Below are 12,763 nucleotides of genomic sequence, written 5' to 3' on the forward strand. Positions count from 1 at the left end.
CTAATTATCACTTTCACAGACTTTAAATATCCATCCATCCATCATCTTCCAGCAATTTAGAGTCATCAATTAATCCACAGTCCTGCATGTCTTTGGACTGTGGGAGGAAGAGAACCAACGCTTACACGGGGAGAACATGCAAACTCCACACAGAAGGAATCCGAACTGGGAATCGAAACCGGGGTACCCTCACGCTGTGAGGCGACAGTGCTACCCACTACACCACCATGCAGCCTGAATCTAAATATGATTATCACAAAATAAAAAATAAAAACCCTAAAACTAAAAAAACATGCAAGTATTCAAGAAAAATGTGCAGTTAAGATGTGGGAAACTGTCTACATAGTGCTCGTGCGTGTGTCTGTGGCTCAATACAGGCCGACATGTACAAATATGGAGAAGCAGTACGATCTGAATGGTAATCTATGTGGGAGAGGGAGGGCCACACTAACATAAATAAGCCTGCAGTGGCCATTTCTGACCGATCCTGTGTCTTATCATATCATCTACTTTTGTTAAGAAAGCCAGACTGCCCTGCAGGATCTTTTGTTATTGTATGCATATGTGCGAGTGTGCAGCTAGAAGCACATTCATGTATGCCGCTGTGTGTGCAAGTGAGTGAACAAAAAACGCACATCTGGTTCCATTCAGGATGCCTGGAATTCTTTGCCTGCTTGGTTCAGATTACTTCCCAAGCCCCCACGCTGTCTGCGCAGGAGAGCAAATAAACTATGCCCCTCAACACAATGTCTCGCCTATTCAGCATTGAAAGGGTGTGGGTTTGACAAGCACTAGAGGTGAAGCTGAGTTTACAGGTGGGTTCCGGGTGTAGACAATCCTCAAGAATAGCTATGCTAATTTATCGCTCTACAGCTATTGGGAACCCCTCAGAGTTTTACAGTATGCCGAGTGGGACTAAAGGGAAGGGAAAGTTAAAGGTTCTTCCAGACTGAACAGCATCTTAATATGATCCTAACCCCTTCCATTGATATCCACTGGGAAAAGCCCCAGCAGCAGAAGGCCAGCTCTGTCGAGATCCAGACCGGAGAGATAGAGATACAAGGTCATCAGACTTGAGAGCATTGGTGAAGGCTGTGCTGCAGCATAAGCAGGCTAAACCATGTGAGGAGAGCTGAAAAACAGATATATTGTCCCACTCTTCACAGTCAGAACGGCAACTAAAATAAAACATGTTTATTGTTGTGTTGTTGCAAGAGACCCTATGCACAGCAATAAAGAACAAGATTATTTCCATTCCAAAACGAAACGTCTATACACCTTGGGATGAGTTCGGTCTGCACGGCAATCCAGCAATAATTCCTCAACGCCGCCTTTCCTTTACATTTTACAGAACGCACGCCTTCCAATTCCCCCACCCCATTCTCTTATCTCCCAGGTTTGACTGAATGATGTCTTCAGCCAAAATCACCTCGTCTACTCCGGTTCCCCAGGAGATGGAGTGCCAGTGATGTAGACGATTCAATCAGTGAGAAGTGAAAGAGCAGATCACAGACAATACGCCGCGGCCCCATTACCCCCAGTCCTCGGTTACTGCTAGCGACGCTTAGCTTGGGCCCCCACCTAATGGGCCATAATATCATTTTACGCCATGTTCCAGCTCTTTATACTAGCTCTAAACATAACTCTGTCGCCAAGGCACAATAAAAACAGATATATTTCTTTATTACTCCTCACAAAGCATATCACCAGATCTGAGCACCCGTGCAAAGGAAACTAATATCGGCAGGAACATGCTCTGTTCCTTGGCTCATTTAGGGCAGACGCACAACTGTTATTACATTGAGCTGCACTCTGCCGGCCAAACCTCCTCATGCCGTTCAATCAGAGTCTAATGGATGTTTTATTATAATCAAACAAATGTGATGTCTTCACTATAAATAACCTACTGAAAGAGCAATTTTCTCTGCTTTGCAATATGTTTAAATGTCCATCACGCCACAAGCCACCAGGTGCCACATGTTTAATTCAGAGCCGATGCAATTTGTGTTTTGTGTGCCAGAGTATAGGTGAAAACAGCAACTTGTCTACCCTATTATCACCCTCGCGGCCCAAGCTGCCGCCTTCCAATCGGCCAATAATCACACCTTCTCGCATAAAGCCATGTGAGTCTCCAGCAGGTTCATTATGCTGCATGAACTTCAGGAAGAAATCTTGGGTACTCCGCTTTTGAGGCCATTCACTTTCTTCATCTCACGGAGCAAATGCTGTGCTTGTAAGTCTTGAGCCAGATGAGCCGAATTTCACTTCAGCGAGGGCAAGTTATTATACGCAACTAGGAATCATCCCCTACACAGTATATGGTGCCATTGTCCTCTACCCTATATATCATCAGGTCTGACCAGCCCATTTACACTATGGGGGATCTGACAAGAGATGAGTGAACACTCGGGCATGAACGTGTGTGCTGTTGCTAGTGTGTGTGTGTGTGTGGGGGGGTTTGTGTGGCAAGACGGAGCATGAGGGGAGTTGGGGAATCCAATCTCTCACACAGAGGAGCAGAGACAGGCGGGCAGATATGCTCCAAGCCCAGAATAACCCAGGCGGTATCCATGAATGAAATGACAGGATTACAGGGGTATTAGAAAACCTGCTGAGATAGTTGATAATGCTGTTTATGGTTGGGCGTCACACCGCTTGCAGAGAAAAAGTCTAACTGTTTAACTAACAAAAAATATGGTTAAGCTCTTATGGTCACCAAGCAGAAAATTCAAGACCAGTGGCTCTCCCTCTACATCAACAGTAATAGTTTGGTATTAGCTTCTTGATAGACATTAACACAAATACTTAAAGATTTATTTCAGCTGCATTATTGTGGATGAACATCTTAAAAATGGGAGAGCAAATATAAGCCTCCCTATCCTAGTTAAGAATGGGATTGTTGTTGTATCAACACACCCCACAGATAATAGTAATTACTGCCCTTGGTGCACCGTCATCAGACTGCGACTTTGTTAGCTGACAGCTTGGTCCTAATTACCAAGAACCACCAATTACTGGCTCCATTTCATTATTTATATTGCTCAGCACACCCAAATAAAAGAGACTTCAGTGACTGAGCAGTCACACCTCCTGCACCTGCTGAATTTGTGTCTCAGTTTTTTTTCCTCGACAATAAAATAGTCAGCATGCAAGCACAACATTGTTTTTATAAATTAAAAATGAGTAAAATAGCAAAACGAAGCCATAGGGACCTGCGTTTACTTCCTCATTGCCAGTCACAGGAAGCAATTTAGCTACAAAGGAAGTGCATTATCATCTCTTCGTTTCCCACTTGCTCCTGCTCATTTATCCACAGAATCGATCCTTAAAACATCAGCTTTGGAGCCTTTAACCACTAAACCAGTTTGCATGTTATACCTATATTCATATTTCATTCATCCCACTGTGAGATCTATGTAGGAATAATTGACATGTCAGCATATCTGCTGCCATCTAAAAGATGCCTATAAAAAATATAAAAACACAATTTGTTATCTGTTAAGTCTATTCAACCATCCACACACACACACACACACACACACACACACACACACACACACACACACACACACACACACACACACACACACACACACACACACACACACACACACACACACACACACACACACACACACACACACTCTGACTTTCGCAGATGTTTCCCATCACCCTCTGCTGCCAAGCGTCGTCCAGTGATGGCTGAGATGAGGGGAGCGGGGCTCAGGCGGGGGTGTGAAATTCTGCTATCCCTGCTCCAGTGAATTCTGCAGGAACTTGGCAGATCATTGTAGAGATTTGTATGTCTGTGGATTTGATATGAAACTGTTTGAGTGGCTCATCTGGAGTCTGTCTCTCAACGGGCCTCCCCTTAAACTGGGCCTTGCTGTTTAGCTTATGTTCCTGTTAAGCCTAACAGCCACATTTCTCAGCCAATCAAGGGTGCAGGTAGGTGCTTAACTTGGCAGATAGGTCTCATACCATCATGTGAAAGATAACCACTAAAACATGTTCTTGCTCTAAATAAGTATGCCTTGGAGTGAAGAAAAGGCCGTAATCATCAAATAGGGGAACCATTCAAAAAGAACCTGCATAATCTATAAGGATTTCTGCAATCACCTTTTTGATTACCAAAAGACTCTCTCTATTGATAAATCAGAGCAAATTCAACAAATCATAAAATCTGCACAAAGAGCAGTTCATGCTCAGCAAGCTGCAAAACATTTAAAGCTATCATGTTCCAAAAGGACAAGCCATCTCCAAAAAATGATTAAGTATGTACAAAGGGAATCTACTGTAATGATACAAAGCATTTAGCATTTAGATGACAGTTGCGCAGGGCAGGCTTTGTTTGCAGGGGCTGGAGTGGAGCAGTATATGTGGCCCGGAGGCCGGATCTGTTCCAACTGTGCCCTGGCAAGAAAACGTTCAGCCCAGTCAGCCTCGACAGCTTGGATATTCACAGGGGGCGATGGAAAACTGGAGGGCTGCAGTTCCACGTTGGTGTTGGGGGAGCTCAGAGAAAAGGGGGGCTGATGAGTCAGGAACAAGGTGTTTTATATTATTTTGGTTCCACAAGGGCATGGCATTTGCCATGTTCGATGTGCAAAACCAAACATAGGCACGTGAAGAGGGTCTCGTGTCAGTGTGGGCCTGTAGTGATTTAAGTCTGGCAGGAAGGGGCTAGCAGTTTAAAAGTAGGCTGCTTTAATGCCAGAACTACAATACCTTGCTTGAAATTGAATTAGAAATGCATCCTCCTTCGAGAAAACAGAAATGACTCTGTGGTTTAAATAAACATGGCATGACCATGATGTTTTTTTAACATGTGCATTATTTCCCACAATGACATTATCATATGAGCGTTGGATTACATGACACATTGTCATTTAACAAACCATTGTGACTATTTCAGTTTCCAAAGATCAAAGACATTAAAGTAACGATGATCACTTTGATTTAGTGTGAAAAATGAATTCATTCTAATCTCTAGAGATGCATAGTTGAATTCTGACTAATTTAAAATATAGAAAATACATTCATGTTTGACAGCTTTCTCCTCCTCACTCGATTAACCTAAACCAACTTCATAAAGTGCCATGGAACCTTTTGGAAAAAAAATGTTTGGGCTTCCTCTTTGAAAGTTTAGGTGTCAAATGTATTACTGTCCATTAAATCGTCCCGTTTACCTTTTTTCTCTATCGTTCAAAGAAACACATCTCTAACAATAATAGGAGTGCGGAGCTGTATAGCTGGCTGCATTGATTAACGTTCAAAGTATCTCAATGTAACACAGCTGATGAAAAGGTCAGTGCTGCGCAAACAGCCGCAAAAAAGAAGAACAAAAACAAGGTATTTGTTTGCTCTTGTGCATCCAAAATGCATTCATCCCCCAAGTACCTGTTTGCTCCAGGGTTATACCAGGGCAAAGCCTCATGGGAGAAATGACTGACAGCTCTTAATCCTCATGTATAGTAAAAAACATGTCATTACCATGACATGTACACCATTTCCTGGGGTTTGATATGAAGCATAGGAACAACAAAGGGATGAAAACACTGAACAAAACTCTAAAAATAGGACTTGTGAATTTTTAATGGGATGTTTTTGAGTCACAAATGTAGCTTACGTCTCCACCCATCTCCTATTAATTCAGCACAGCTACAACAGCCACCTGGGGTAGCCTACATTTCAAATGAGCCATATTTTGTATATCTTTCATACCAGCGGGCAGGCTGGCAGGCATGCTGGAGGAAATGTGATGGAAAATGGAGTTATGACCTAAGCAAGCAGCTGATTATGGAGAAGATGAGTGAGAAAGGGAGTTGTCTGTCAAGCTAAGCCCTTCACAGATGGACGAGTGTGTGGTACACTAAAAAAAAACAGCAAGTTCTGAGGCTTTGTGCAGCTTTGGGGTTTAATGTACACCACAGAAACCCTTTAGGAGGAAGTGAAGGACCAGCACACACTATATCATGTAGAATTACATGTTAATATTCCTCACATTTCTTTACATCCTATTGACTGAGTGAATCACGGTAAAACATTGTCGTTTTCCACTCCTGAGTGAAGTATGAACAGAAAGAGCTTTTACAGCTGTCTACAAAAAAACCATTATAGCAGCAGTTAATTGCTAGGGATCTTCATTTAATGAGCATCAGAGTGAATTTAATTACTTGCAACCCTTAATAAACAAGCATAGAAACCTACTGGTGTGCAAATAAAGTTTTGACAGACTATAACTTATCCTAAACTGTAGGCCGCGACTTGACTTATAATTGGACTATTGTTTCGTGACACACAAACACACAGTGTTGACCATTTACTAGCCAGCAATGTTCCACTTCTATGAGCGCAGTAACAACAACTGTTTTCATTGGTGTAGTGTGGCACTTGGGGGCTGACCCTTACCAGTGTATCTCCCAGGTGCTGCAAGCTCATGCCTCACTCCCTCTCCTCTGCACTGCACACCCTATCTGCTCAGCCCCTTTCCCTAGAGCTCACCATCGGCGCCGTGCTACCTTTACTCTTGAACTGACAGCCAAACAATAGGAGCCAGAACTGCCTTAATGAGGAGAAAGTGGAGGCTCGACTAATTAGAGGCACCCCCCACTCCATCGAGTCCAACTCTTCGTGTTAACTCAGAACAGTGTGATACAGCTTGGCTAGGGTTGGGACTATTCGGCCCATCGTGAGAGAAATAGAGCCTGGAAGTTGTTTTTTTTCCTGGCAGCTGGCCAATGGGGGACCATAGTAATTGCCCACATCCAACTGTGGCAAGCGAGGAGAAAGAGTGTGAGGGTGGTAGAAGCCAAGGGAAGTGAGAAAATGCCGAGATCAAGTGTGGGAATGAAAGTCTAGCAATAAAGAAGAAACATTGAGACAAGGATAGAGGTGACAGAGAAGTTTTGGAGAAAAAAAAATGAGGCACAAAAGATAAATGTTCATAAGACGAAACAAGGAATGACATACGGGACAAGTGATTCAGAGAAAAGTCAGAGCCTGAGGACTCTGCGCTGCGTGAAAATTATACAAGTAGAGAGAACTGGACAAAGTATTGGGAGTGTAAGTGAAAAATAGGATGACCTCGGGTGCTACTCACTAGGGAGAGGCAGACAGGGGTGCAGTGAGCGTCTTGGCTGTTGGAGTGGAACAGAGCAGGGTGCAGCGGCGGCTGCACAGTGGCCCCTCACTGGACACTTCAATCACAGGCAGCCAAAGCCCCGGGCAAACTTGGCCAATTAGCCGCACACTGCTGCTGACCCCCAGCTTCATTAAGGGCCCCGACTCTGGATAAGGGGTGAGAGGGGAGGAGGAGGGGAGGATTACGGAGAGAGAAACAGAGAGAGAGAGAGTTAAGCATCAGCACTGGCCAGGTTTGAGAAGACATACACATCCATTTGCACGTACACATTTGCTAGAGGTGAAGCTCAAGGTTACAGATAAACACAATCAACTGCGAGAGCACACCACATACCACACATGTACACTCTTGCCGTATTACAGCCCCACCTCCCTGTGGGTTGCACCTGCAGCAGAGGCAGGAGGTGAGGGGGTGAGAGCCACGGAGGCCAGAGGGTGTTGCTATCCCCCGTCTCCCACACCACTGCAATGACAGCAACAGGTGTGGTGGCCGGCAGACATGCAATTACAAGGCTGAAAATCTGCTCTTTGTGACAGGGACAACGGCAGATCAGAAGGAAGATCAGAGCTAGCAGGGGAGAGGAGGGAGGTGGGAAGAGAGGCGAGAGACGAGGAGGAGGTAGAGAAGAAGATACCAACTACTGAAAGTCCCCGGAGAGGAGACGGAGAGAGACAAGGAGAGAGGTTTTCAGTCCGCTCTTTTCATCGCAAATCCCTCGCCGGCAGAGCGAGAGAAAAAAAACACTGATCAAAAACCAACACATACAGAAGCTATGGCACACCTGTTTGTCTGCAGTAGAAATACAAATGTACACGCTTTGGTGGTCTGGAGAGACCTCACATACATGCGTGCACAACAATGAGACAAAGGAGAGGTTAACTGACAGCATCCTATTTCAATTCAGATAGGGTGGGGCTGTTTGGGTGCTAAGGGACAGGTTGCGCTCAATGAGCCCTGACAGAAAGACTGTTTGGTGTATGCATGTGTGTGTGCATTACAAGTGTGTGTATCCACATGAGACCTCTGCTCGCATCAGCCTTGTGATGGAAAACCTCAACGGTGGACCAGGGTGGGGGTAGTAGCAGCTTCATACTCTCTTTCCCCCCGTTTTTCTCTGCTCTCCCTCTCCGATTACAGGCCTTCGATCACGCTAAAGTAATGTTTGCGCGCCTTGCCGCCAGTGTAGCTATAAGTGCTGTCAGAAAACTAGCACGCTTGGGTGGAGCGGAGCTACTGGCCCTTTATTTAAAACAAGCCAAGGATAAAAGATCAATGGTCCAATTCAGGCTATGAATTGGAGAGAAAAGTTCACAAACATACTGGGAGATTATGAGAGGGAGATGCATGTGTGGATGGAGGGAGCGGAGAGCGAGGGGGCATCTAGCTCATCTGTGTGCTAGTGGCGTATTGATCGGTGGAGACACACAGCTCCCAGCCATTCATCACAGGCCACTCAGGCCCTTAGATAACTCCTATGATAGTGCCCTGCGCCTGAGCAGCTGCAACTGGCCATATCCATTATCCTTCAAAGTAAGCCCCCTAGCCTGGGAACAGGCATGGTGGGGCTGCTGGATGACAGGCTGGAAGGAGGGCTGGATGGAAATGGAAAAGACCAGGCCTGTGGTTCGGACCCCGAAGCTGAGGCTAGTGTATACAAAAGCTGGGGTTGGCGGGCCAGGGTTTTATGAAAAATGGTGCTTCAACAGCCAGAGCAGAGATGAGAAAGTGTCTGTTTGCACCAGTTGGAGGGGGGGAAATGTGACGGCGCTATTGTTTCCATTTCTCGGCCAAGCTAAGCTGTTTTATAGCAGATAGCACACATACTACCCAAGCGACAGGCGGCTCTGAAAACTGCTGAGTGGCTCTGTATGTATGTGTGGAGAGAATTCCCAGATTGGGCAGGTGGGGATCAGCCATAATGAGCCATGCAGGGAGAGAAGAGAGGGAAGGAGGGTCGCAGTCGGGGCAGAAAAAAGAAGGGGGAGGCCAAAGAGCGAGAGGGAAAGACAGAGTGAGAGTGATGGAGACGGGCTCAAAGCCAGAGACAAGGCCCCAAAAGAGCAATTACAGGAGCTCTGGAGAAGATGTGGCCCCAGCCCCCAGGCATATTTCACATTGCACAAAGCTCTGCCAGGACATGTATTCACAAGCGCACACACACACACACACACACACACACACAATGATCTGAGAAAAACTTCTGATGGGCAGGTTAGGTTATACCGGAAGGAATTATGAGGTGGGAGTATGTATAAACTGGGGTCGTCTCAATCCAAAACATCACTGTGCTTTAGGCCCCGTCCACACAGAAACGTTTTTGTGCGTAAATGCACAAGTCTTGTGCGTTTTCGGCCGTTCATACGTCTCAGGGTGAAAAAGAAAAAAACGACCCCCTTCCGTTTCATGTTCGTTTTCATGTAGACGGCAAGAACGAATACGATGATGTCATCGGCCCGCCCCTCGACCCTGACTTCTTGCCCCGCGACGTCTCACAACAACAACAACAACGGCAGCCTACATGCTTGTAGCAGACATTCTGCTCGTCTGTACGACGGCGTATTACGGCCACTGTATGAAAAAAACGGAGCCGAGAGAGGGGGGCGATATTCCGGGGAAAAAGCTACTTTATTACGATGCTAACAAACAACCGCTACCTAACTTCCCATGAATGTAGGCATTTAGTTTTCTAATTAATCTGTCACAACGTGCGACAACGCCTCGTCAAGGTCCTTAGGGTGATGGCTGTTGATGCTTATTGTTGGTTTTATTTATACGGGCCAAATTGTCATCTTATGGGGGTTTATTGATCAGCTGGTCAGGTGGATATTAGTTGTAGCGTTCACTTGTTGCCATAGTAACGGCAAACATCCAGTCAGCTCAGTCTCTTCTTCTGCATTTTTGGTGTATTTTTGTAGCAGAAACAGCGCCACATATAGGCCTGGAATATGTACTACAGTGCGCTGAGCCGTTTTCAGTGGATTCGACTGGATGCAGATTTTCTTGAAACAACGCCAACGAAAAAACAGAGAAAAAAAGTTTGTTTTGGTACGTGTGGACGGCCCCTAACTCTCCGACACGCTTTCAAAGCGTGTTCTGGTCAAAACCTGTTTCCTTAACAGCAAGACCCGAAACAAAAGCCCAAACTCCTGGGCTGAGGTCAGTGTGAGCCAAACTTTCAAGTCGATTGTCCTCCATGTGGTGAGGGCTAAGCAATACTGAAAAGTCTGGACAGCCTCACACCATGGTGCCCATCACGAATACAAATACGAAATGGTTTCTGAAGGCAACAGTTTCTGCCCCCCCTCAACAACTCACCTCAGTCACCACCACCTACACCACTTAAAGAAGAACGACAGGCAAGGAAAAACAAAGCGAGAGAGAGAGAGAGAGAGAGACAGAGAGAGATGTGCAAACAGATAGGGGGAGGGGAAATTAAATTAAGAGAAAAGTTCTCGTGCACCGGTATGCACCATTGATTTCCTATTCTCTCGGAAACATTTAATGAGCTTAAATAGGAGCCTCGTTTGACACTTCCACAGTGACTCTGAGGAGCCTCCCAGTGAGAGGAAATCGTTCAGCAGCTGTGACGGCTACCAGAGGGGGTACAAGATGGAGAGGAGGTGGAGGTGGCGGTACCAGCGGACGGAGAGGGGGGGGGGGGGGGGGGGTGATGTTGTAATGCCAAAGCAAGACGTGTGAAAGACAGATGTTGGATTATGCACGGGAAATGGTCCATAGGTAACATTGCTTGCCTAGTTCTGTGAGAGGAGGAAAAAAGAATGAAGGATGAAGGAGATTACTGGAAGGGAGGCGGGCGGTGTCGGCTAGAGGTGATCTACAGTCAAGGATGCTGCCCGCTGTAGTTATATAGGTGCTCACAACTCACAACAGGCACTCATTATAACCCAACAATTTCCAAACTGATTGACAGCTACTGCTCTAGAGCAGCGTTTCACCTCATTACTTTTTGGATGACCACCCTATGAAGCCTTCAACAGATGCCTATAGCTTGGCGAGGCGGCCATCTTGTTTTTCTACCCTCCCTGCCTCCCCCCCCCCCCCCCCCCCACACATATCAGCAGGAAGACTATTGTCACTTCAGAGAGCAAAGTCCTGAGGCGCTTCGCTGTTCTCTGCTGCTGATGAGGGGCCACTGGGAACCATCCGAATCCACATTATGAAGCTGTATGGCAAAGTGAATGGACTCAGCGTCACGCCACCTTTTTCAAGCATTCATGATAATAAGTGTGGAGTCAGGCATGGCCGCACACTGGCACCAAAGGGGCTCCCCTCACCGACTGCTGGGCACGGTGGTGTGTGTGTGTGTATGTGTGTGTGTGTGTGTGTGTGTGTGTGTGTGTGTATAAAGTAATCATAGTTACAAACTGTATATCACTAGTGAGGTAAATCTGGCATGTCAAAGTGTCCTTGGACAAGATATTAAACCCCAAATGGCTCGAAGGCTGTGTCATCGGTGCGTGAATGTGTTTGTTTGGATCCTGGTTTGCATTGTATGCCAGCCTCTGTCATCACTGTATGAATGTATTTGTGTGAATGGCGGAATGTTGACATGTATAGAACAGCGCTTTAAATAGTCGGAAGGGTACAAAGACGCTTTATCAATGCAAGTCCATTTACCATTTACTCAATTATTAATTCTACAGAAGGTTAACTGAACAGGATTTCAAATTATTGATTTAATATTTCATGATATTGAACATTTGTAGCATTTCTCAGTTTCTTGGCATTGGATTTTTAACTTTCAAGCAGATTTATTTTTTAGTCTAGTATTTTTCACCATTGTCTGAGGTAACAGTCTAATAAGTCGCAAAAAAAAAATCAATAGATACATGATGTGTTGCAGCACAAATACAGATTTTATGATATACAGTCAAGGCCTGGACTTTATGTCTGTATGAATGCAGAGATTTCCATACATTGAGAAGGACTGCACATTGACGTATTATTGCAAGTTACAAAACAGGCTATAAAACATGATGAAATTAGCTCTTAATGATCAAGTGTAGACACGGTTGTGAGCGCGTAAACACACTAATAAATATGTGTATGTGCATTTGCTGCTGGTTAGTGGTGAGTAGTTAAGTAAGAAATATTGCAGGTTCCTGTGTATGCTTTTAACTCATTCACACATTTGCTGGATTACAGCAGCTTTGGAACCTGTTTGTTAAATTAGCAGGTCAGAAAGGAGTCCTTCGGTTTCTGGACCTAGGTTCCCCCCCTCCAAATTTAGCTCGGCTGCAGGGAGAGCGGTACCATCTGAACATCTCTCCAGACAGATGCAAAGTAAGTAATGTTGTGACCAGAGTGGGTGTTTAGCACAACTGGCAGCAGTGCCGAGGCCACATTTAGCTGGGCTTTCATGCGTGGAAAAAAAGTTATGCTGTTAGAGAGTTGATTTTATTTGAATGAAAATTAATCATGAGCTGAAATAATCATGTAATCCTCTGGTGATTAATTACGGTGAAAGAAAAAACAGACGAGACTGCCCTTTTTTCCTTCTGTAGAGTTCTAGCAGATACACACAGACGTCCTCTCCCACACACACATACCAAGTATCGGAACTGGAAGTGACTAACAGCAGCATAAGGACGACAACTT

The 12,763-nt window shown here is 45.3% G+C and overlaps 1 protein-coding gene across 2 annotated transcripts in view; it reads right to left on the bottom strand.

The window, feature by feature from the left end:
- Positions 1-12,763, bottom strand: part of plxnb2b (plexin b2b) — a 113,398-nt gene that overhangs the window by 79,816 nt on the left and 20,819 nt on the right. The window contains exon 2 of one of the 2 annotated variants that reach the window (XM_084018245.1): positions 7,103-7,289. The gene's annotated coding sequence lies outside the window, so the exon portion shown is untranslated. Of the gene's footprint in view, positions 1-7,086; positions 7,290-12,763 lie in introns of both variants that reach the window. The other variant, XM_084018246.1, reaches the window with a different exon arrangement.

The sequence above is a fragment of the Eutrigla gurnardus genome, assembly GCF_963514095.1.
Source record: "Eutrigla gurnardus genome assembly, chromosome: 9".
NCBI lineage: Eukaryota > Metazoa > Chordata > Actinopteri > Perciformes > Triglidae > Eutrigla > Eutrigla gurnardus.